Consider the following 22,886-nt stretch of genomic DNA (forward strand, 5'->3'; position numbering starts at 1 on the left):
CGCATACTTGAAACCCAAATTATATTTAATATAGCGGGTTGGGCGTCGAATTTGTATTTCGCATTCAGTTTTGAATCTGAGTGTATGCTCTGATCTATAATCGTACTTAGAAAATCAACAGAGTTTGTTTCTGTTGTACCTTTAAGTTGTGTAGCCGTCAGACTAATATGTTAAGAAATGGTTTTTATTTTAAACTTACACTTTGAGTCGTGTTATCATTAGTTAGAAGGGAGATAAGAAGATAAGTCATCTGAGAGTCTTTACGCTTCTAGTAGTTTGGCACTTCGAAGTACTGGGGGACTGCATAAGTGGTATATGGGTGGGAACATAATAATACCAAAATTAGGAAATGAAGATTGCGAAAGGATTCTACGACTAAGACAAACAGGCATTTGACTAAGCTTCATTTATCTGCAAACCGCTATTTCTCGGATATAATTTCCCGCTAGTAAAATAACATTAATAAAATATCTTTTATATAACATAATATTTATAAAACTAAAAAATCTCGCTCAGGTAGTGTTTTGCTTATACGTAAACATCTGTTTTTAAAGTCTTGTTACAAAGGTATCCTTCCTGAGACAGATAACCCTGTATTGCTTTACCAAAGTAAATAATTTAGTACAACTTAGTGCAGGCGATATTCCATTACACAAGTAATTTATCAGCACAAAGGAGAATATCAATGTTATAAGGTATTTCTCCAGCCTTCTTGGCATGCCTTCGTGGTGTAGCGGTCTGCACACTGGGTGCGTATTTCAGAGGTCCACGGTTCGATTCCCGGCGAAGGCGTTGCTAATTTTTTTATCTTGCTCTTTTCCAATTTATGTAATGTCTCTACAATGTATAATATTGTTACGAATTTTGTATTTAGTCAGATATTTTTAGTAGAATTATAATTAAAACTGTTTTATTTCTCCGTGCAATGCAGCTCGTGACAAATTTTAAGAAAAAGCTACGCCGGAAAAGTAAGAATACAAAAGCATGGGCATTTAACATTGAATAAAAGTTTATCTCGGAAATTTATATTTAATTTTAATAAATGTAATTGACTGTTACGTTAGCTGTAATCTTAATTCTACTTTTTTTTTTTTTTTTTGCTTTCCAGAAACTGCTAAAACTGTCACGCGGCCGATTTAAAAAGCTATAAAAAACCAAAGAAAGAATACCTCAGCTCAGCTTTATGACTTGTACATATTTTTACTCAAGATATTTAATCAAGATTTTTTACTTTTTTCATTTACTTTCTAAGTTAGAAAATTTGTAAATATTCGGCGAAGCCAAACTTAGTTTTGCTGTGTCTTCTTTCGCTTCGGCTCGAACATTAACATCACTTTGATTGAAATTTCATGACTACTTATATGTATTCTCGCCTCTGTGCGTTGGTGCTTTAGTTAAAGCACCTTATTTTGAAAACATAGCAAATGTTACTGTTACGAATTTCAGTATACTGGTAAAAGCTCTCAGTAGCTATAGGCCAGGAATAAATTACGATACTCGATACTCTCAGCTCAGTTGTTTGATTAGCAGCTGTTATTATTGTTGATTGAATTAGCTTTCTCTGCGTTGTTGATTGCGTTTTATTTAACGTTTTAGTAGTTTAAAGTATAACTACTGATTATATTGCGTGATGCTGTGATATTGTACGAATATCTCTGAGGAAAAATTCAGCGTTCTGTTATATTTCTTTTCGATCAGAATAAATTTTATTAACCTTTTACTGGACTTGTGCATTCAATCTCTTACGAACCTGTACGCACGCAACAATATTTAATCTTTAGTAGTCGCTTAACTTTTAATTTATGCAAACTAACATTTTAGTAATGTTGATCTAAAATTTTTACATAACAAACGAGAGAAAGGATGATCTCACGCAAATGAAAAATAGATTTTTATTTAAATTATTGTTTTCCCATCAGTATTTCTCTAAATATTTCAATACTAAATCCTATGTTTGAGCAATTACAAGTTTCATTTTACCTCCTTTTTTTACGTCATGCAAAAAGAATGCATTTTTAGGACAGCTCTGTAAACTTTGTAATTGGAAATTTTCTCAATCTTCTTTCATCTACCAGACAGGAAACCATTTTTGATTCGCGACAGAACGTCTGCAGACACTTTTAATCAACAAAGTATGGGTGTTTTCCTGCTACTTAGACTCTGTTTCTTTTATTCTTGAATAAATACACCATTCGAGAATTAAAGAACTAAAAATAAATAAATAAATAAATAAATAAAAGATTTTAAGTTTTTATGCATCCTTTAATGTTCCATTAATTTTATACATACCCTTTCTTTGTATAATTTATTCAAAAATACATATCTAATGTCCTTGTAATTTGAGACCTTTTTAATCTCTTTGTGCTTCCAGTAAATTTAATCTGGTATCACTTCAAACCTTTTTTCGTTTTTTATTTTTGTCCGTGGCATTAAATTAAATTCTGAAAGTTTTATTGCATTCTCTATTCATATTAGATTAACCTTGTCTAAATACGCACGAAGATTAATGTCACATTTTCTCACTAACATTCTGGAAACAAGTATATCATGTGATTTAGTTGAACGTAGCATAAATATTTTACTTTCTTTTATATTGGACTACATATAGAGCCATTTTTCGACCTACAAAAATTTTCCGAATTTTACAGAAATTGAATATTATTTGAATTTTGTTAAATGGTTATGTAGCATTTATCATTAGACTCACTGGATTAAAATAAATAAGCAAATAAAAAAATTAAAATAAAAAAATATAAATAAAAAAATATGAAGGTACGAATAATTACGTAAACAGAATTTTTCTTTTTTCTCAAGTTTATGCATGGAAAAAATCACAAAAGTTTCGCTTCATCATGGAAAATTAGAACAGTAAAATGAATGCCGTTTCATAGTACAAAAATTTATGATTAGAAAAAGTATAATGAATGCAATATAGTACACTCGGCATAAAAAAATTGTACATTTTTATATCTCCCGTTCTACTAGGGCGATTGACGAAATTACGTTTTTCATGTATCGAAAGCATGACTTAACGATATATATTAGATTTATATATATCATTAATCTAACATAGGTAGTTTGACACAAAATCGGATTTTTTAAAAATAAAATACCTATTAAAAATCAAAAATTAAAAAATTATCTTGGCGCATTTTTTTAAATTTGCGCACAGAATAATTCGCTTGGTAAACTTCTCAATTTATAGCAATCTATTTTTCTTTTCTTTTCTTCATTGTACACGAGCGGAAAAAAATCCATCGTTCATAATTAAAAATTTTTTAACAAAGGGCGTAAACTATATTTGGCGTTATTATCGCTTATAACAAATATGCCAAATTTCAAAACGCGCCATTATGTAAATTCATGAAAATCTTAGGAAATTTTGAATAAAAACTCTAATTTTCTGCAAGTATGCTTAGAGATACATCTAATTTAAGATAATAGTTAACAATTTTATAGGTTATAATTCAAAATGGTTTTCGAAAATTTATAAAAATTATTTAAAAATTCAAATTTTAAAAGTAAATCTCAAAACATGGGCGAATTTTATTGGGAATGAAACTAAATTTTGAAATGGGAAACGAAGAATAAAATACGTTTAATAAAAAAAGAGGTATTAATAAATATACTTGTATATCAAATTCAATTAACATTGAAAGAGCTAGTTTTTTAAAAACTACTCATGTGATTTTTACAAAACTTGGCAGTTTGGCATAATTTGAGTCGTAGAATCGAAATATAGAAAACAATTGGCATGTCATTTCAAAAATAGTCTGATTTTGTGTCAAAATACTTATAGTAGAAGAATGCTATATATAAATTTAATACATATCCTAAGCCGCGCTTTCGAGACATGAAAAATGCAAGTTGAATTTTGTCAATCGGCCCAGTAGAACGGGAGATATAGGACTGCCCCCCCCTTTTTTTTCGCAATGTACAAAATGTTAAAATTAACTGTTCAATATTATTGCTCCAAAGAGTGGTTACCAAGATGCAGACGTATATTACGGTATCATCATTTGTAATTTTAATCGATTTTCTGTTTGAAATATTGTATTTAAACTATAAATGTAAATTCTTAAAGAAGAAATCGTAAAATGTCACAAAACCAGTGACGGTAGTATAGAATAGAGAAATGCGGATGATAAGCTCAATGGACATTTAAGATTTGGGAGATTGGTAGAATTTTATAAAGGCTGTTCAAAAACAACATCTTGGAAAGAAAGTTAGAGACGTAAGAATAAGAAACTATAGATTTTTCTAAAAAATGAACTGAAGATAATGACGATGATGTTAAAGAGCTACTAGTCGGAAAGTATCTGAAGTATCTGAGGCATTGCCCAAGTAATAAAATTTGTTCAAGTCAATGGAAATTTAGTTCAATAATTTTCACAAAATATCTATACACCTGAGATTAGATTTCTTCACTGAAGGTCAATTTTTCTCTAATTAACTTGCAATTAGTAACTAGACATAAAATACAATTTTGTATAAAATTTTTTACAAAATAAAGTACTCAAATATATATTTAAATAAATGTGTAAATGGCAAGAAATTGTTGACTTTTTATTAAGTAGTAATAAAACGTCTTAATAATAATAAAAAGTCTGGTTGCTTTGATAGATGTATCGCTAATAAAGAGCAGCAAATGAAAGGAAGATTGCAACGTCACAAAGGCGGAAAAACTTGCCAGACCTGAAAATCTTGCCGGTGGCAATCAAATTTGACTCTTTCTGATTTTCACTCTACTTATTTTAATTGTTTTTCATAGCTTTCGTTAGCCTTTATGTCACAGTTTATGTTAAGTGTTTCACAGCCACTTCTCATTTGTTCAACTGGAAGAATCAGAATGTGTCAAAACTGGAAACAGTGAAATAAATATAACCCCCCCTTTTTTTTTAATCCAAAGAGGCTTTGTCCCTGGAGGACTATTTTCGTTTTGCGATTTCGCGTTGAATCATTATAAATGTCTGTTTCACTTTTCAAACTGTTGCCACCAAATGTTAGAGTCCTGCATTATATTTGAAGAAATTAAATAATGAAAAATCTGTATGAATGTATGCTATTTCTCACATTGTGATAAAACAGCGGTAACTAGAGCCATCGGATTTTGAATGACGTAATCCTACTCAGAATATGGGCATCTGAAACCTTTCAGATTTTTTTTTTCTTTTTTAGGCAGCTTGAAAAAGTAAATAACAGGTTAATATTATCTGCAAATATACACTAAAGAGATTTAACAAAATATAAGTTTGTTTTTAAATAAACAAACTCTTATCTTTACTCGCATGTGACAAAAGTTTGCTATAAGTTTAGAAGAAAAGAATATGAATGTGGGAATTCTCTTTTTGAAGAGAAAGAATGGATAGACAAAATCTCTGAAAAACAAGATGCATTTTCTTTAAGCATTATGGAAAGAATATTTGAAACTCGGAAATTTTATTAAGTTACCTTAATTAAGAATTTTTATAGTGTTACTTTAGTTACATCAGGTAAAATAGTTTTGCATATTCATAACGAAGAGTCTGCCGTATTACTAAGGCTGTTCACACATTTTTTAGACGATTTTCATGACATTTAGAGAAATACTTTTTTTTTTCCTTTGAGAATATACAGACTCCCCGTGCACCACATATGTACAACACGGGGCTTACAGAAGTAAGTTAACTAGAACATTAAAGGTTACATGTATAAATAAACATTAAAAATTACATGCATAAATAAAGCGAACAAAAGCAGAGAACAGCAGTCTGGACTTCACGAAAACAGATAAGTTCACTGGCCCAAGTCACTCCGAACATTTTCAAATCGTTCTGTAAGCATAATCTAGGCCCATCAAATGTAGGGCACGAGAAAATCAAATGTTCCACATCCCGAGGAACTCTTTTTGAACATTCACATAAATTGTTTGATCGTAGATTAAAACGAAACAGATAACTTGCAAATTTACCGTGACCAGATAAAAACTGAGACACTTTAAAATTTAACGAGAGGAAAGACTCGGAATTCAGTCTATGGTAAATAGAAGGAAGGAACTTTTTGGTGACTTCCGCATTACAAGATGAAATGTATTCCTCATTCCACATAGCTAAAAGCTTTTTATAATGAAAGGACTTCCAATAACTCTTTGGAATGCTAATGTTGATATCAATGGGTAAATTTAAGGCATCTTTAGCTAAGAAATCAGCTCTTTCATTTCCGTAGAAACCATGATGAGCATGCACATAAGCAAAGCAGATATCAATACCTCTAATTCTAAGTGAACTAACAGTTACTAGGGTTTCGATAACTAATTTATCGCAGCTGGTAATACTGTTCAAAAGTTGAAGAGAAGAAAGAGAATCAGAACAAATAAGGTACTTTGAGGATGCTGTCCCATGATCCTGGATCCACTTGACGGCAAGATAAATGCACAGAAGTTCTGCTTGAAAAACTGTACATTCATTCCGTATACGGTGTCTAAGAAAACAAATCTCAGAATTGCCTTCAAAAAGAACAAATGCAAAGCCAACCTTGTTGTTCATGCTGCCATCTGTAAAGAAAACCATATGAAAATTTATTTCAGCAGTCTCTTTATAATCGCAGAAATTTATGGGTTCTAAAGAAGCGGGATGAGGAAGATCAGTGAAGGGGACAATTCCATTAATACAGTCTTCCGAAGCATGAGTTGCCAATGACTCAAAAATGTTATTCTTATATGCAATTTCAAAATCAATAGGCGGAACTCCTGCAAGAACAAAAGTAGCCTCATAGCTTAAGGTTCTATAACCACTAATAATACGAAGAAGAATTCTCCGTTGAATCTTTCTTAAATTTCTTTTGTTAACCTTCTTGGCAAGAGAAAGAGAAATACTTTACCTTCTTGGCAAGAGAAATACTTTACTGAAATTTTTTGTTTTAAATGTTCCATTTGGTAACCCTTTTTCTTCACTATCTTTCTAAAGCGTAATTTCCAAGACAATAAAGCTTTTTTTAGTAGCGGAAGAGGTATTTTATCCCATTCCTCTTGAACAGCTTTCCAAAGTCCAAGGTTGTAGGTTGACGTCTGGGCAATCCGCTTTTTAAAAGTCCAAAGAGCAAAAATCCATGAATGATACATCAGGAGATTTAGCAGGGATATGAATGAAGGGTTATGGCCTTGATACAGGTTTTTTGATACAGGTTCCAACTTTTCCAGGAAATTAACACTGGATTTTGACGTGACTTGATGCAGTTCTGATGTGGGCAAAGAGACGGTATTTCATATTTGAAAATTGGGTACAGAATATGTTCCTGATAACATGTGAATTTAACCTTTAATAGTTTTCTGCCCTCTCTTTAATTTTATGTTTCGTTATATGAAAAACCAGTAACAATCGTAAATCCCTTCGAAAAAACTTTCTTTAGATTCTTTAAACCATGTTCTAAGAATTTTTCCTTCTCTTTGATGATAATAAATGGATCCCTCTTTATTACGGTCATTTAAATATACCGAAGATTCATCTATTGTGACAATGTTTTTCCATTTTTGTCCGATTAATTTTTTCTAATGGAGAACTCTGCAGCACGTTCTGCTTTCGGCGATTTGTCCTGGATATCTACGATGCACATTATGTTTTTTAGCCTTTTTAAGATTCAAATCGGCATTAATCACTTCTTTTTTTACAGTTGATACGGTGCATTTTAATGATTATGCAACGGTCCTATGACTTCAAAGATTTTCTTTTAACATTAAAGTTCTTAGCTTTGCAATATTCGAAATATTCTTTCTTTTCATTGGATACGTATTTGAACAATTTTTCTCCTTGAGGCCAAACTTTGAAGCTAAAGTTTGAGGCATTTTTCTTTTCCATTGAGAATATTATCTGTCGTTGCTTTCGATATAGGAAAAATAATGGCTTTTACAGCATTTTTTAATAACTAAATACGAATAATTTTCTTCGGAAGAGCACAAACATATACTTCTGTCTAGCTTTTTTTAAAAGCGTCATTTTACATGAAAATAAATTTGTCAAATAACAGACGATAACTTGTGCTTTCAAAAATATAGTTGCAGTTAAAGAAAATTTTTCCAGGCAGACGATTTTGTTTTAAGGCAAATTAAAAGACCATTTTGTTTAAAGTTTGAGGCATTTTTCTTTTCCATTGAGAATATTATCTGTCGTTGCTTTCGATATAGGAAAAATAATGGCTTTTACAGCATTTTTTAATAACTAAATATGAATAATTTTCTTCGGAAGTGCATAAACATATACTTCTGTCTAGCTTTTTTTAAAAGCGTCATTTTACATGAAAACAAATTTGTCAAATAGCAGACGATAACTTGTGCTTTCAAAAATATAGTTACAGTTAAAGAAAATTTTTCCAGGCAGACGATTTTGTTTTAATAGCCAAGCAAAGTCGACTAAAAATTATGAGAACAGCCACTGCATTCGCAAAGGCATGCAAAAACCTGTTCACCTGAAGAGACACTTGCATAAAATTACTTTTATATTTTACATATGTTTAAAAGTATATGGCAAGTGTAATTTGAACAGTACAGTGTTCGTAAATAGAAAGAATGCGAAGCTACAGAGAGTCATTTTAAAAGCAAAAGTACAGTGTTCGTAAATAGAAAGAACGCGAAGCTACAGAGAGTCATTTTAAAAGCAAATGGCTTTATGAATCTCAAATCAGATCTACTTATCTATATATGTTAAACTAATGGGAGCTATCTATCTATATTAAAGTAACTATTTTACAATATTATTTCTAAAATACAATTAATAATATTAAAAAATATTTGACAAATGTAAATAATGTTAATACAGAAAAGTATATGTATTTGCCTGTTATTTTGCATAATATTTTCGAATTTCATGTATTCAAAACTACAATACTTAAATCCGTATAACAATTGTACGCTTCATTAACATCCTGTTTCCTGTGGTAGAATACAATGTCAAAGTTAAGATTTACTTTTTAAAGTGAATAAAAATGTTTAAGATTCTTTAATTATACTTTGGTTTCTCTTGCTATTTTTTCAAGCATGACGTCACGTAAAATGCAACAATGTTACCGTTACAGCGTGCTTAATCAGTGTTATCAGAAATCGCAGGTGTCGTTCTACTCATCCCTATCCAGTCCTTGGTACTTCACTAAGTATGCGACAGTTGCAGATAACAATGAACCCTGTTCTTTATCATTTCGCAGGTTTAAAAATGTTCTTTATACTGTTGCACACACGTCTATTTCCGAAAGGTATTTTTCCGAAATATGACTCAAAATTACTGGAAACGATATTTTTTACAGCCAATTGAGCAGATCCGCTATAAGATAATGCGTGTCCTTCAAAGAGTTATAAAGGACTGGAACAGAATGGAATAGCGAGGAGAGTAAAATTGGATACGGGTTCTCCCTCCCTTGAAGATTTAATCTCAGAACTAACCAAAACCGGATGAAGGCACAGGTAAAAGAGACACGAGATGCAAGAAGTCTCACGATGGGTAAAGGATTACTTTAATAGGGGAAAAAAAATATTTTTATTAGGAGCTGGTGGTGGGGCTTATTATAGGGTTGCCAAAATCTTCATCTCAAGTGATTCAGAAAGGTAAAAGTTTTGTGTATAACAGCAAAACTGATGTCTAACAGGAACAAGAAGTACGTTAAAGTAGTGGTGGTCGAAGTTTTTCACTACATAAAAATAATTATTCATAATTTGTTAATTAATCATTAACACTTATACATATACGTATATTATTACAGATATTTTATATCGGAAGTCCTCTCATTCGGACTTCGGTGTGCTTCGGCTGAAAATTATAATTTCTCTCAAAAATTCTGAAATAGCAGAAGTCAGTACTCTAATGGAAAAGAGACCAAATTTGTTATGATGGACGTTTTTCGATGTTTTAATTTTCGATCTTTGTCATCTTCGTATTCTGCATGCTTCATATGACGAACTACTGTGTAGAGATTTCTGAATTTTTTTTCGATGCGCGAAGGATGCTAAATCAACTGTTCTCTCATTGAGATTTGAACCATATATCTTTCAGCTATTGGATGTGATAAATATTTACATCGCGAGCGCAAGCACGAAGGAATATAATTTTTTTATAAAATTTTTACCCAGTTACCTACATTTAGGAAGAGACATGAGACCTAGGCATCAAGGTAAAAATTGAATGGAGTTCGTGTGGCTACAAGCAACGTATTAGATTGAAAATCCTTGATGAAACGTTTTTTCCCTACGCCTCTTGCTGCTATCAGCCTTGTCAGACTCCAGAGTTTGCTAGATCCTGCTTTTTGATGCTGGAGGGGTGACAAATCTGCAGTGCCCTCGCCTGGTTTCGGACTCCGGACCTTGCGAGTACTTGTCGAGTGTGCTTCCAGTTACATCACGAAGGCATGCAGAAAGGAGGGAGAACATATAAGATACCTATTTATATGGAACTCTGTAAGTTTTAACTGTTTTAAACATACTTGTAAAAAATGACTTTGTAAATAGACGGAAAATTTTTGTCATATCAATAAAATACTTTTTAAAGTTATGCTTGATTTGGAAAGCATCGGTGGTTTGCAACAAGCATAAAATAAACTGCAATGCAACCCCGAATTATGAAAAGCTCACGTATAATATATCTGAATAAAAAATGCCTCGTATCACGAATAATATCTGAGTTAATACTTAAGTCAGCAACAGAGGATTTTCAAAGATGTTTTATTATAACTTTGTATGGATTTATATTTATTTTAACTAACAAGTTAAAATTTAACTTTAAACACTTTCCTATAAGCCTGCATTTCCCTAATCGTCAGTGCCAGAATTTTTAACTGTTGTAGCGAGAGTGAAGGAATGCAAATATTTACTTTGCAGGAAGTATTTAAAAGCCGAGTTTCGATAGGATAAAAGAGGGAGTTAGGCTCTAGCCGCCACTTCTGCCGTAGATACATTTGCTTATTGCTGGTTCAAGTGGCTTAACTGCATTTATTTGCTGCCACTAGTTTTGAAGGGGGGTTTAAATTACGGGATCTCACTGAGCCCTGTAGTTTAGTGCTATCACTTGTTAATATCCTCAGATTTTAGTTTCGTTATTTGATTTTCAGTTACCGCCCAAGTAGAGGCGAAGTTTGTTAGCGTCGAGTTGACGCATTGTAAATATTAAAAAGCCAATAAAGGGTACTTTAGCCCTTCTCTTCGGTAGTTTGCTGCTACTCCAGTTTTCATACAGAAGTTTATCTATTGGACCCAACAACCTATGCTACATAATTAACATCCAGGAACTTTTGAGAAACATCATTTTAATATTTCTAATTGCTTAACTCTCATTTACAAAGCTTCATAGTGAATTGGAGCTTCATAGTGGTGAGTAAGTGACTTGGAGCCACTATGAAGTAGTGGAGCAGTTGTGAAGCTATGGAGTAGTTGGAGCTACAAGTGACTTAGAGCATTTACAAAGCTTCATAGTGGCTCCAAGTGACTTGGAAGATCATGGTTTCAGCCTGGGCGAAATTATGGTCACATTGGGTTGCTATGAGAGACAGCTTGAGGGCTCTGACAGTTAGGACATTTTTGTTATCTATAATACTGTTTCTCTAGGCAAAATCATTCAAAAAAAAAAAAAGTTAAAAATGTAGAAGTGGAAAAGCTGCTAGAAGACTATACAAATGAGCTCAACAAGAAAGGACTACAACAGCTTCAGAAGCAGCAACAAAAGATGATTGTGGAAGAAATGTCTTCAGAAGAAGAGGAAGAGGAAAAGAGAGATCCTAGTTCTGAAATTTCCGAAATTTGTGCAAAATGAAGTAGGATGTAAAGTTTTCCCGTACCAATATGACAGTGATAAAGCATCAGCAAGCTACAGCATTAAAATTTTTAATGACAATACCCTGTCTCACTTTAGAAAAATTTAAAGCGTAGGTAAAAACAAACCTCAATGGACAAATTAATTTAAATTTCATAGGTTTCTAGCAGTGATGCTTAGAGAAAAAAAGACTAATTTTAAAGTCATTTGCTTGATATTTTTATGAAAAAGTATCCAAACAGTAATATTTTTGCATTATGCCGTCTCCGAGATTTTACCGGGTGATCAAAAAGTGAGTATAAATTTGAAAACTTAATAAATCACGGAATAATGTAGATAGAGAGGTAAAAATTGACACACATACTTAGAATGACATGGGGTTTTATTAGAAAAGCAATAATTAGAAAAACAATAATCTGATCAGAAAAGCAATAATTAGCATAACAAATTAATCCAAAGCAAAGATGATGTTCTTTACAGGAAATGCTCAATATGTTCAACATCATTCCTCAACAATAGCTGTAGTCGAGGAATAATGTTGTGAACAGCACTGTAAAGCAAGTCCGGAGTTATGGTGAGGCATTGGCGTCGGATGTTGCGACTTCAGGTAACCCCAAAGCCAATAATCGCACGGACAGAGGTCTGGGGACCTAGGAGGCCAAGCATGACGAAAGTGGCAGCTGAGCACACGATCATCACCAAACGAGGCGCGCAAGAGATCTTTCACGGGTCTAGCAATATTTGGTGGAGCGCCATCCTGCATAAAAACGTACGTTCCAACAGGTGTTTATCAGCCAGGCTGGGGACGATGCGATTCTGTAACATATCGGCGTACCTCTCACCCGTCACGGTAGCAGTTACAAAACCAGAATCACGCATTTCCATGAAGAAAAAAGGCCCGATAACAGTAATCTGTCGGACATTTTTTTTAACTTTTTTTTTTGGTTCTAATAAAACCCCACGTCATTCTAAGTATGTGTGTCAATTTTTACCTCTCTATCTACATTATTCCGTGATTTATTAAATTTTCAAATTTATACTGACTTTTTGATCACCCGGTATTTGTTTAATAATTTGTTCTTTTTTTATTTGTTTTATATTTAATGATTCCCACTGAGTGTGGAGTCCCGAACGTTGCTCAGAGTACTATTGTAAAGACAATCATCATTTGTGGCCCAGCAACGTATTAATTCTTTTTTCATTACTCCCTAGCGAAAAAAATTGTTTTAGTTTACGAAAATTTCCATTCATGAATGACTTTCATAAACGAATTACATTCGTGAGGTTTTACTGTATTCCTAAATGACTTTAAATTGCAATGATAGGCTTGGCGATTTTGATTTCAAAACTATTACTTAATAATACTTTAACAATAAAAAATTATGGTAAATATAATACAGCATTTCCATTTGGTAATTAATCAGGAACAACAACAAAAAAAATGTTTTCAATACTCCGAAGTCTCCCTGAACTAAAAACTCACAACAACAACAACAGAGGGCAGATGCTCTCTCCAGCCTTGTATAATTTTCACCCGACCACCCAGATATTTCTAATACTTTCTGCTTCTTGAAATTGCAGGAAGGCATATGAGTACCAGATAGGGTTAGAGCTAATATAATGACCAACTACATATTTATTCAATTACAATAACTGTTACCGAGATAGAGGGACCGGACCAAAATGTCGCCAAATGATGTCCAAGTTTGGAGACAAAAATTAGTTGCCAAAACTATTACCAGCTTAGCGGTATCTTGCCAATTTAGCGAGACACCCATTTACTCAATGTTAAATAGACTTGCCTTTGCATTCTTTTTTTTTTTCTGGCAGAACATCATCCCTCTAGATATTAATGTTACATTACACAGAAAAATGTACGAATTTCACACATAATTGCACTAAAATCTTCTACATGCAAAATTCGTAACATTGTCCCCTTCTCAAGGACTGGACGTCCCAGACAGGCCAATCCCTGAACACGAAACCATACTTACAGCTAAGGCAAATCAACAACAGCTATGGCTACTTAAACAATAATTGCAATAAATGACATAAAACGAATCAAATGCTAAAACAATAAATAAATGCATAAATTTACATATTTATATCAAATATGACCATAGTCTTAGTATTCTATTTACATTATACTTGCTATTGGGACTATGTACCATGGCTATAGTAAGGGACTAGCCTATCGCAGTGAACGACTTCAGGTTTAGCATTTGATGGCTTACAGATCCAAATTACGATGTCGTTCAGCCTGTTTAGGGCTGTGTAAAAACCTCCCCAAGGTGACTGTAATTTAAGAGAGAGTCCCTCACGTCTAATCGGATTACATAACCACACCTGGTCACCTTCATTGAATCGATATCTTGTAGCTCTCATTTCGCACACTTCTCCTGATGTGCACCGTCGAAGTTCCTGACCTACGACCTACGTGCGCCCGACAGCATTTAGCAATTAAGCCTAATCTTAAAAAAATAATTCCTATAAAACCTATTTTTTATTTACATATTTTTATTTTTGCATATGTTACTTAAATGTTATTTCATAAAACATAAACATAAAATCCCAATACTTAAAATTAAAATAACTATTCAGGATAAGAGCAGTATTAGGAATAATGATTATATTCCCATGTTTAAACTATTTCTGTACAACAATGAAGTAAGAAACTTGAGAATTTAAATATCAGTGCTTGTTATATCCTATTGTCATATTTGCTTACAAACATTTCAAGCCGTGTGCACTATGCGAAACGTATCTAATTTACGAACCCGCGTTGGAAGCGTCGTGCATACAAGAAAATAATAAATAATATTCATCACAACAACGATAGCAATGAACATCCAGAGTTGACGCGTCAGCTAGATTTCCAGGTTATTAATAATATCTCCTCTCCTGCCCTGGTCAGCTACACTGATGGAAGCAAATCTGACTTTGGAAGAACGGGTAGTGGTATTTTTATGAAAATAAGTAAAGGCGAATCTAGGTAATGTCTTAGAAACCCAAATCACAGCTTACTCTTTCGCTCGGATTTAATTGCTATTGGAGAAGCTCTGAGCCTTGCTTTGGACTCTGGCGTACTCGATGGATGGATATTGACAGATAGCAAAATTGCAATCCAATACTTGTAGACTGGCCGCGCATCCTGTATCAGTTGGGATATGATATCGTTTCCATATCGATAATTTTGTCCCGAACTGGCCTTGTGTGCTTGCAGTGAACTCCTTTCTATGTGAGTATTTATTGAAAGCAAATTGCTGATCTGCTCGCTAGAGAGGTTGGCCCTTTCCTTCAAATTATGAGCTTATAAGGTCCATTCCTTGTTCCTGACCAGTGTTGATAACACTTGGAAGGTCTCGCCAGATCATGCATATTAGGCAGCAAAGTGTACTGGATTGCTACTGCAGTGCTTCTGCCCCAGATCTGCTCAAACAAGATGACGACTGGCTTAAAACTGGGCATCTTTAGTAGAAATGAGAAGGCATATGCCTATTGTTATAGTTCAGCCATCGCGTTTCCCTGCCATATCATCGAGTGTATTGGTGCCTTTATGGACAACAGTTGAATAAGGAAAAGTTTGTTTACGACTTGTTGATGCGTAATGATCTTTCGGGCTTAGGGGCCTAAACCTAGGGGATGAGTAGCAACAATAGCAAGAACAGAATAATAACACTGTAGAGATTCTATTTAGTAAGTTTTTGCCAAATCCTGACCTATTTATGTGCATTTAAAATTCCAAATTGAACGTTCCGTTTGAGTGTATCAAATATGATACGGTGGGACGTCAGTGACATATTGCTTCCATGTCACGTTTGATATGGTGGGCCAACGGAGAGAAATGGAGTCAAATCATATGTGGTAAACTGGGAGAGAAAGATTAATTGGCAGAAGATATTCACACTATCATAGAATAATTTTTCGATGAGCAGATGAAATGAGAAACAGAGAATCGGCGGGGGAAAGCAGCGGACAAATCGGCATTATTTTGAGCTGAAGATGAATCGAGAAAAGATGAAAGTCACCAAGCTAAAGTATGAAGTTCAGTACGCTGAAAGATATAAATCTCCAAAGCAAATAACGCGTAACTGAAATAGGATAAGTAAAATGAAAAGGTAGAAAATATTCACGACTTCACGGGAACTATTATCTTGAATGAGGCATCTGGGCTTTTGGGAAATACTGCCGCTGGAATCGAAAAAATGGTGAAATTATATAATGCCGATTAAATTTTGTGCCAATTCGACCACCATTTTTAAATATGAAGATTAATCCGTTTTTCGCTGAAAGTGTAACAGCATATGTTAGCTGCATAATTTCAAGCAAAAAATTCCATTTAAACTGCTTTCTGTAAAGAAAAGCCATTAAAAAAATTGAAATATGCTAATTATCGCTGCCACTTGTTGTTATATTACTAGTTCACTAAAGCAGATAGAAAAATTTCTGTTTTAAACTTTGTACGTGCACAGTGTATTATTAAACATAATTGCTAGAAAATGAGAGTAACTAGCTTTTTGTAAAATATAAATATTTTTAGTAGGACATTTTAGCAATTTATTTCCTTGTTGATTATCTTAGAAATTTAAAAACATTACATTACACTTTAATTAAGTTGAAAGACAAGAAATTAAATTTACCAACAAATAAATTTAAAATTCAACTCGGCTTATTTTTAAAACAGAAACAATAAGAATTCAGATAAAATATTGCACCCCACGGGATATATTTTATCCCTTATTAACGTAATTTTTTGATGTCTGTAGTACAAGAAAGTAAGCAAAGTGCTTTAAAGGAAAAATTAAAAATTATAGCCATCATCAAGTGTATTAACATAATCAACAAGTAAACTGAATTTTTATGAAAAATGTCAATTGTAATGAACAAGTCTTACTTTTTTTGTGGAAGTAAATATTATTCAATTTAACAACTTAATTTTGCGAGGTGAGATTAAAAACGATTCTTTATTCATGCAAGTAATCTTTCCTGTATTTTTCAAAATTAGAAATTTTTAATTGTTTAACAATAAGCAATAGATGAACTTAGCTATTTTAAGCAAATCTATTAAACAGCTGTTATCCCCTAAGGATATATGTTAAGAATTCCTTCGTTTTGTCCATTCTCTTTGTAAACTATTTTTAAACACAAGTTTTGTATCTTGCATTTGGCAATGTTAGAGTTTTGATGTTGTTTTTCAGTTAATATAAAAAACAGAGGGCAATTCTTATTGAGATTGATAGTTTGAGTTCATAACTGGAGAAAAATGTTAAATACACTACTAAAGGGCATTAGTGTTTGAGATTATATATTTAAAGAATTAACTGAATAAGATTTTGGGTGTCCGCTGAAAACATCGCGGCAAAAACATCGTGGACGAAAACGTCACGGAGAAAACAACGCAAGGCGAAAACATCGTAGTACAAAACATCGTGGGAGAAAAGAAAGCAAAGAGAAAACATCGCAGTTCTAAAACATCGTTGTACAAAATATCGTGGTCGACAATAAAGCGGTTCAAAAACTTCGCAGTTTAAAAACATCGTCGTCAAAAATATCGTGGTAAAAAATAAAGTACTTACACATCATCGCATGACAATAACATTGCACACATGCGTTTTCAGGTTTTAAAAGTTGTAAATGCATGTTCGTATAATGATTTGGGAGTGCAAGAAAGAAAGAGGGATTCTTTTACTTCTATTTTTCATATTTTTGAATGAATTAATAAATTTTTGCTGAAAAAATAAGAAGGAAACTTGAGCATTTAAAAATTGAAAATGAGTAGAAAATTAATGCAACGTATAGAACTTAAAAGAAATTTAAATTTACACTGTTAATTAACAAAGGTCATTAATAAGTTAACCTGATAAATTTCATGAGAAATAGTCTAAAAATGCTGATAAAAAGGAAGATAAATAACTGCATGAGGTTACCTCTATAAAAATTGCTTTGTTAATTATCAAATTATTTTCTTTCACATTGTTGTTAATCTGATATTGTTTTAGAGAAAATTATATTTTGTTTTGTTTCCTTTTATTCTTAAAGTGTCGTTAGCATTTTCATGTATAGCGTGCAATCAATTTTGTTGGATGTCGATTTGTTGGCATAATATGTCAATATGTTTGACATAATATGTCAATATGGGATTTGAAAAAAACATAGCATGTGTGCGATGTCATCGTCATGCGATGATTTGTAGGCACTTCATTTTTTGCTACGATATTTTCGCCAACGACGTTTCTAAACTGCGAAGTTTTTGAACTGCTTTATTTTCGACCACGGTATTTTCGACCACGATACTGCGATGTTTTTGCTTTCTTTTCTCCCACGGTGTTTTGTACCACGACGTTTTCGCCTTGCATTGTTTTTCCGCGACGTTTTTGTCCGCGATATTTTTGCCGCGATGTTTCCGGCTGTAATCAAGTTTTTTGAGATTAAAGCATGATATTATCTGCAATACATAGTCTTGTGAGTAAAGTACCCATTTTCATATTTTGTCTGCGTATATTTTTCAGAGACATATTTTCAACTTTCTGATTTCGAAACTGGTATTAAAAGAGCCAAAATTCGTCAATATATTTCCTTCTCAGGAAAGCAAAATCATAATTGATAGTTAATAATCATGTCACTGAGATAATTGTAAAACATGAAAATCGCATTTGCATAAATGTTTATTTCATTGGTGGCGTCGTGCAGTAATATTTCTGAAATCTGTACATCGGTTTAATCACGTCTAAAACATTAAACTGCTTAACCAAACTGTAACGCAATCGACTGATAAGTTATGCTTGGAGGAATTTGTGATATTGTGTACTGTAATAGCTGAAATACCAATGTCGTAGTAGATCAAAGGAATTTTTGGAAGAGTACAACAAGCTTGATAGTTAAACATCATTATATTTCTGGACGACTAATTTCATAGAACATATCTTCAACACCAAGGATGCTATACCCGCGTCACAATTTTACATACGCAAATCATATGGTACAATAGACGAAAACTGCAATTCGGTTAATTACATGTCTGCGCAGCCAGAAAAGAGTTGCGTATTAAGCAGCTGGAGTTATTTATAGCTTCGGCTCCTTTGTTTTGATCTTGAACGGCGATTGGGCAGGAGTTTACAGCAATGCGGATTACTGCAGGAGACTAACGACGACAAAATGGAGCAGCATAGATCCTTTGAAGGAGGTTATGTCTAAATAACATCTTTTGCCAATTAAATTAATAATTTTGATAGTACTTGCCTTTCATATTTTATCTTACACATATACACATATCCACCCCTTTATCCAGCCTTTATTTTCGCAGTCGTTGATCGCAGACACGTCTTTACAGAAACATTTTAAATGATGGAAATATTCATTTTTTTAGTCATTTTAAATTTAAAAAAAATTTTTGGACAAATAACGAAATCTAACATTTAATGCAATCTCCCTGTTCCTCTACTTATATTTGAGAAAAGTAATCATTAAGAAAAAATGGAAATGCATGAAGTTTGACTTCCGTACGCCAAAAATTGACCGGGATATTGAATTTCAAATCTGCAATTTTTGATGTTATTTTCAACTTGCTTTGAGGGATCACTTAATTAGGTTTGAATTATTCGAGGAAATAAGTTTAAATAAAACGCAGCCCAAAAAATTGTGCATAAATTGATAGGCGTACAAAGAAGTTGTGCAATTACACAGATTTTTTATAGAGAGTCGTTTTTGATTTTAGTCTTCCTTCCGTTAAGTAATTGACACTTCCTTAGGTTTAAAAGGAACATTTGGTAAGCAGAGCTCCAGACATTTGAATTTAAAAAATTTTGTTTTATAGACAAATACAAAAAACAAATTATAGATGAAAACTTCTAAAATGCTATTAAAAAGTTGCTTTTTATAAGATCACCGATTACACGCGTATTTAAATAAATAAATGATTCTATAAAATGTAAGAAACTGCTAACTTTAAAATATGAAAAATCGAGAGGTTTTCGTCCCACGCATCGACCTGACTTCAAAGAAAAGTAATTTGATAGATTTTATTTAAAGTCACTTTAAAATGAGTAATTCGGGTAAGTAAACTAGTTATAGCACGACTCTGAGGTAAAAATGTAGTAAACTAATATTTAATTCATAACTCTAAATTTTAATTTTACATCATGTTTATCTCATTTCTAATTTCATTCGATTTTGCACAAAATTTTATACTATTGTTACTGTTGCCGTGTTCATATTACATGGAACAATAGCTGCCAGAGACTACTCCGAAGAGAGGTTAAAAGAGAAGTTGGAGGAAGTCGTCAATTTTTGCGCATAGATGCCGGCAATTTTTACTTCCTTGTACGAAGTAAAAAGGCAGTATTGTAATCGCGAACAGTTTCAAGGAGCATATTTCAACGAAAATATCCATTTTGACCGATATCGAATGCAATTTAACGATGTTTTTGCGTGATATCTGTACGTAAGGACAGAAAAAAACTCTTTTCCTCCAAAAAAAATTATAAAAGTGCTTTAAAATGAATTCTGAAGGGAATTTTTCGTGGCGTCTGTGCGAACGTATGTGTGTACGTAAGTACGTACGTATATCGCATTAACTCAAAAACGAGTAGCCTCAGAACGTTGAAATTTTGCATATAGTACTGCTATAACATGTACATGTGCACCTCGTATTTTGGTTGCGATCGGCCAAATATATTTATATATATATCCACTCTATTACCCGGCTCAGTGATCTCAGTTTCTTTACTCTTATATGTTTGTAAATTGTACATTTTTTGCTTCAAAAATGATTAAATTATGTCGTTCTTGTCTTCCGGTTAAGGATTTTATACCTTTAGTAAATCTGTATGCAATATTTTTAGAATTATCAACAATTTTAAAGTTGTTTAAGTGCCGCTAAGCCTAATAATTTTTTTTTTTTTTTTTGATGGAGGCAATTGCTTGTTTACATTTGAAACAGCAGAGTAGTGGATTTGTTGCCAATCTTAGAAATGTAGCTTCGCAACAACAAAGATAACGCCTTCATTTATTATTGCGAATTAAAACATTTCTGGACATTTTTCGAGGAAATAAGTGTTTAAGATTTACTTCGTAATTTTTAATAGAGATATTTTGAGTTTTTATGTATTTTTGCCTTGTCGCGAAGGGAGAAATGAATTAATTGAATGAGAAGTACTCAATAGTCTGTGAAAAATGTTTCTTTTTTGTTTTGTTCGCTTAATTTCTTTTATACATCGTTCTAGCTTTATTATAGTATTTGAACAGAACATGTGGCAACGATTAGATAATTCTTTAAATGATATAAATTTTGTGCATTCTGAGTTATAATATGAACGAAATATAATACTGTTAAGTGAAATCACCAGAGTGTCGCTATGGTAAACAAATAGAGTGAATTTTAAGGATTGCATTTATTCTATTGTGGTTTATGCGCTGTCGGCGAAGTAGATTTAATTCAATCCAATAAGTTTAAATGAAATGTAAGAAAAAATGCGTTTAATTTAATATTCCGTACAAGGAAGTCATGTGGTGTACCCATCAGATTTTTTTGCTTGATTGTCATTATTCGCCGAGACATAAGAGATGACCGCCATCCACTTAAAGTTCATTTTATACCATGACGAATGCAACCTTCATCAAAATGTCATAACACTCTTGTAAAGAACTATTTGAATTGTTGCCGACTTGCGTAAAGGTGGCGCCATCATAATAAGATGGTTGTGGTGGAGAGAGATGAATATTCCTCATTTTTATGCTCTGGAGTAAAGAGTTAGATCCATCTTTTATACGAATTTTGAAGCTAACGACGGCGGGGTGGTAAGGCGACGTTAATATTAGTTTATCTTTCGAAATTATTTACTTATTTTTTATTTATTTTTTAGTGATTTTAAATCCTTTTCTTCTAATGAAAAGTTTATTGCTTGTTTATTTATTTGGATGAATTGTGATTAATGTTTCATTCGATTTTAAGCTATCGATATCAGATAATAAGACGGCCTACAGCCACCGGCATTTCGAGAAATTTCGAGAATCCACAGTAGCCCCTTTATATCATCACTAATGAATTAGTTTACCTGTCATACAGACCTATGCTATATAAGTCTCCATGCCAGGAAGATTGAATGTACAAGATTTTTGAAGCTCATTACGTTTGTACATATTTTTTTTAAATATTAAGTAAATATTCGCTATATATCATTCATTCGCCATATCACTTTTCACCTTGATTTGGGTTTAGTCCCTACCCTCCCCGCATTTTACGAATGAGTACCGCATGTAAGTTGCCTTTCCAGGAAATCCTGAACTTTCTAGCAATCCTCTGACAAATATACAAAAGAACTATCTATATCTTGATGCCGTGATACTGCGGAGACATAACAAAAAAAAAGAGGAAAAAGGCGCTTATTTTCCCTCCTTTATCTTTTTACTTTTTTTTTTTTTTTTTTTGTCACAAGCACCGCAACATCCGTCTTCCCAAGGCACTACTTCCTTCCTCGCCGATGGCAGAGCAGGCAACAAAGACCGGTCGACGAGTGCGTGATTAGGATGTTAAAAACTCTCACTTTCGGACATTGTTGTATACAACTGTCTAAGAAGGCGGAGCCATTTAAACCTGACGTCGTCGTGTCCCTTCCCCTGCGTATTGTCTGAAAGAATAGAATAAAAGGGTTATAGGCGTGCTCAAGAACATTTTAAGTAGAATTCCTTCTCACCTTGCGTTTAGCATAACTCTAGGCAAAGAGCTTTGTGATGACGTCATAAGATTTTGAAGGATGTGCATGTGAATGAAACGGCGATTTGCTTTTATCCCATTTGGAATGGAAATCAGGCCACAATATACATAGATTGTTAATAAATCAAAGCTGAATAATGTGATCTCCGGATAAGTGATTTATATCTATTTATGCCCAGCCATGCATTTCAATCATTATTTGTTTCCATCTTATCTAAAATTACGCTAATCTTAATGGTTGATGAATGCCCATTTGAAACCAAATCGTCAAGTCCTTACGGTATTCGAAATGCAGAAAAATCAGAATTTATAATAAGAGATTAAAGGAAATGATTGTGATAACACAGATTACCATATGCAAAGGTTTATCTTGTTCGCTTTTCTGTTTCTTTACAGGGGATAGCCACAAGATT

The sequence above is a fragment of the Stegodyphus dumicola genome, chromosome 2, assembly GCF_044657685.1.
Source record: "Stegodyphus dumicola isolate Sdum_Otavi_A_Nest chromosome 2, ASM4465768v1".
Classification (NCBI taxonomy): Eukaryota; Metazoa; Arthropoda; class Arachnida; order Araneae; family Eresidae; genus Stegodyphus; species Stegodyphus dumicola.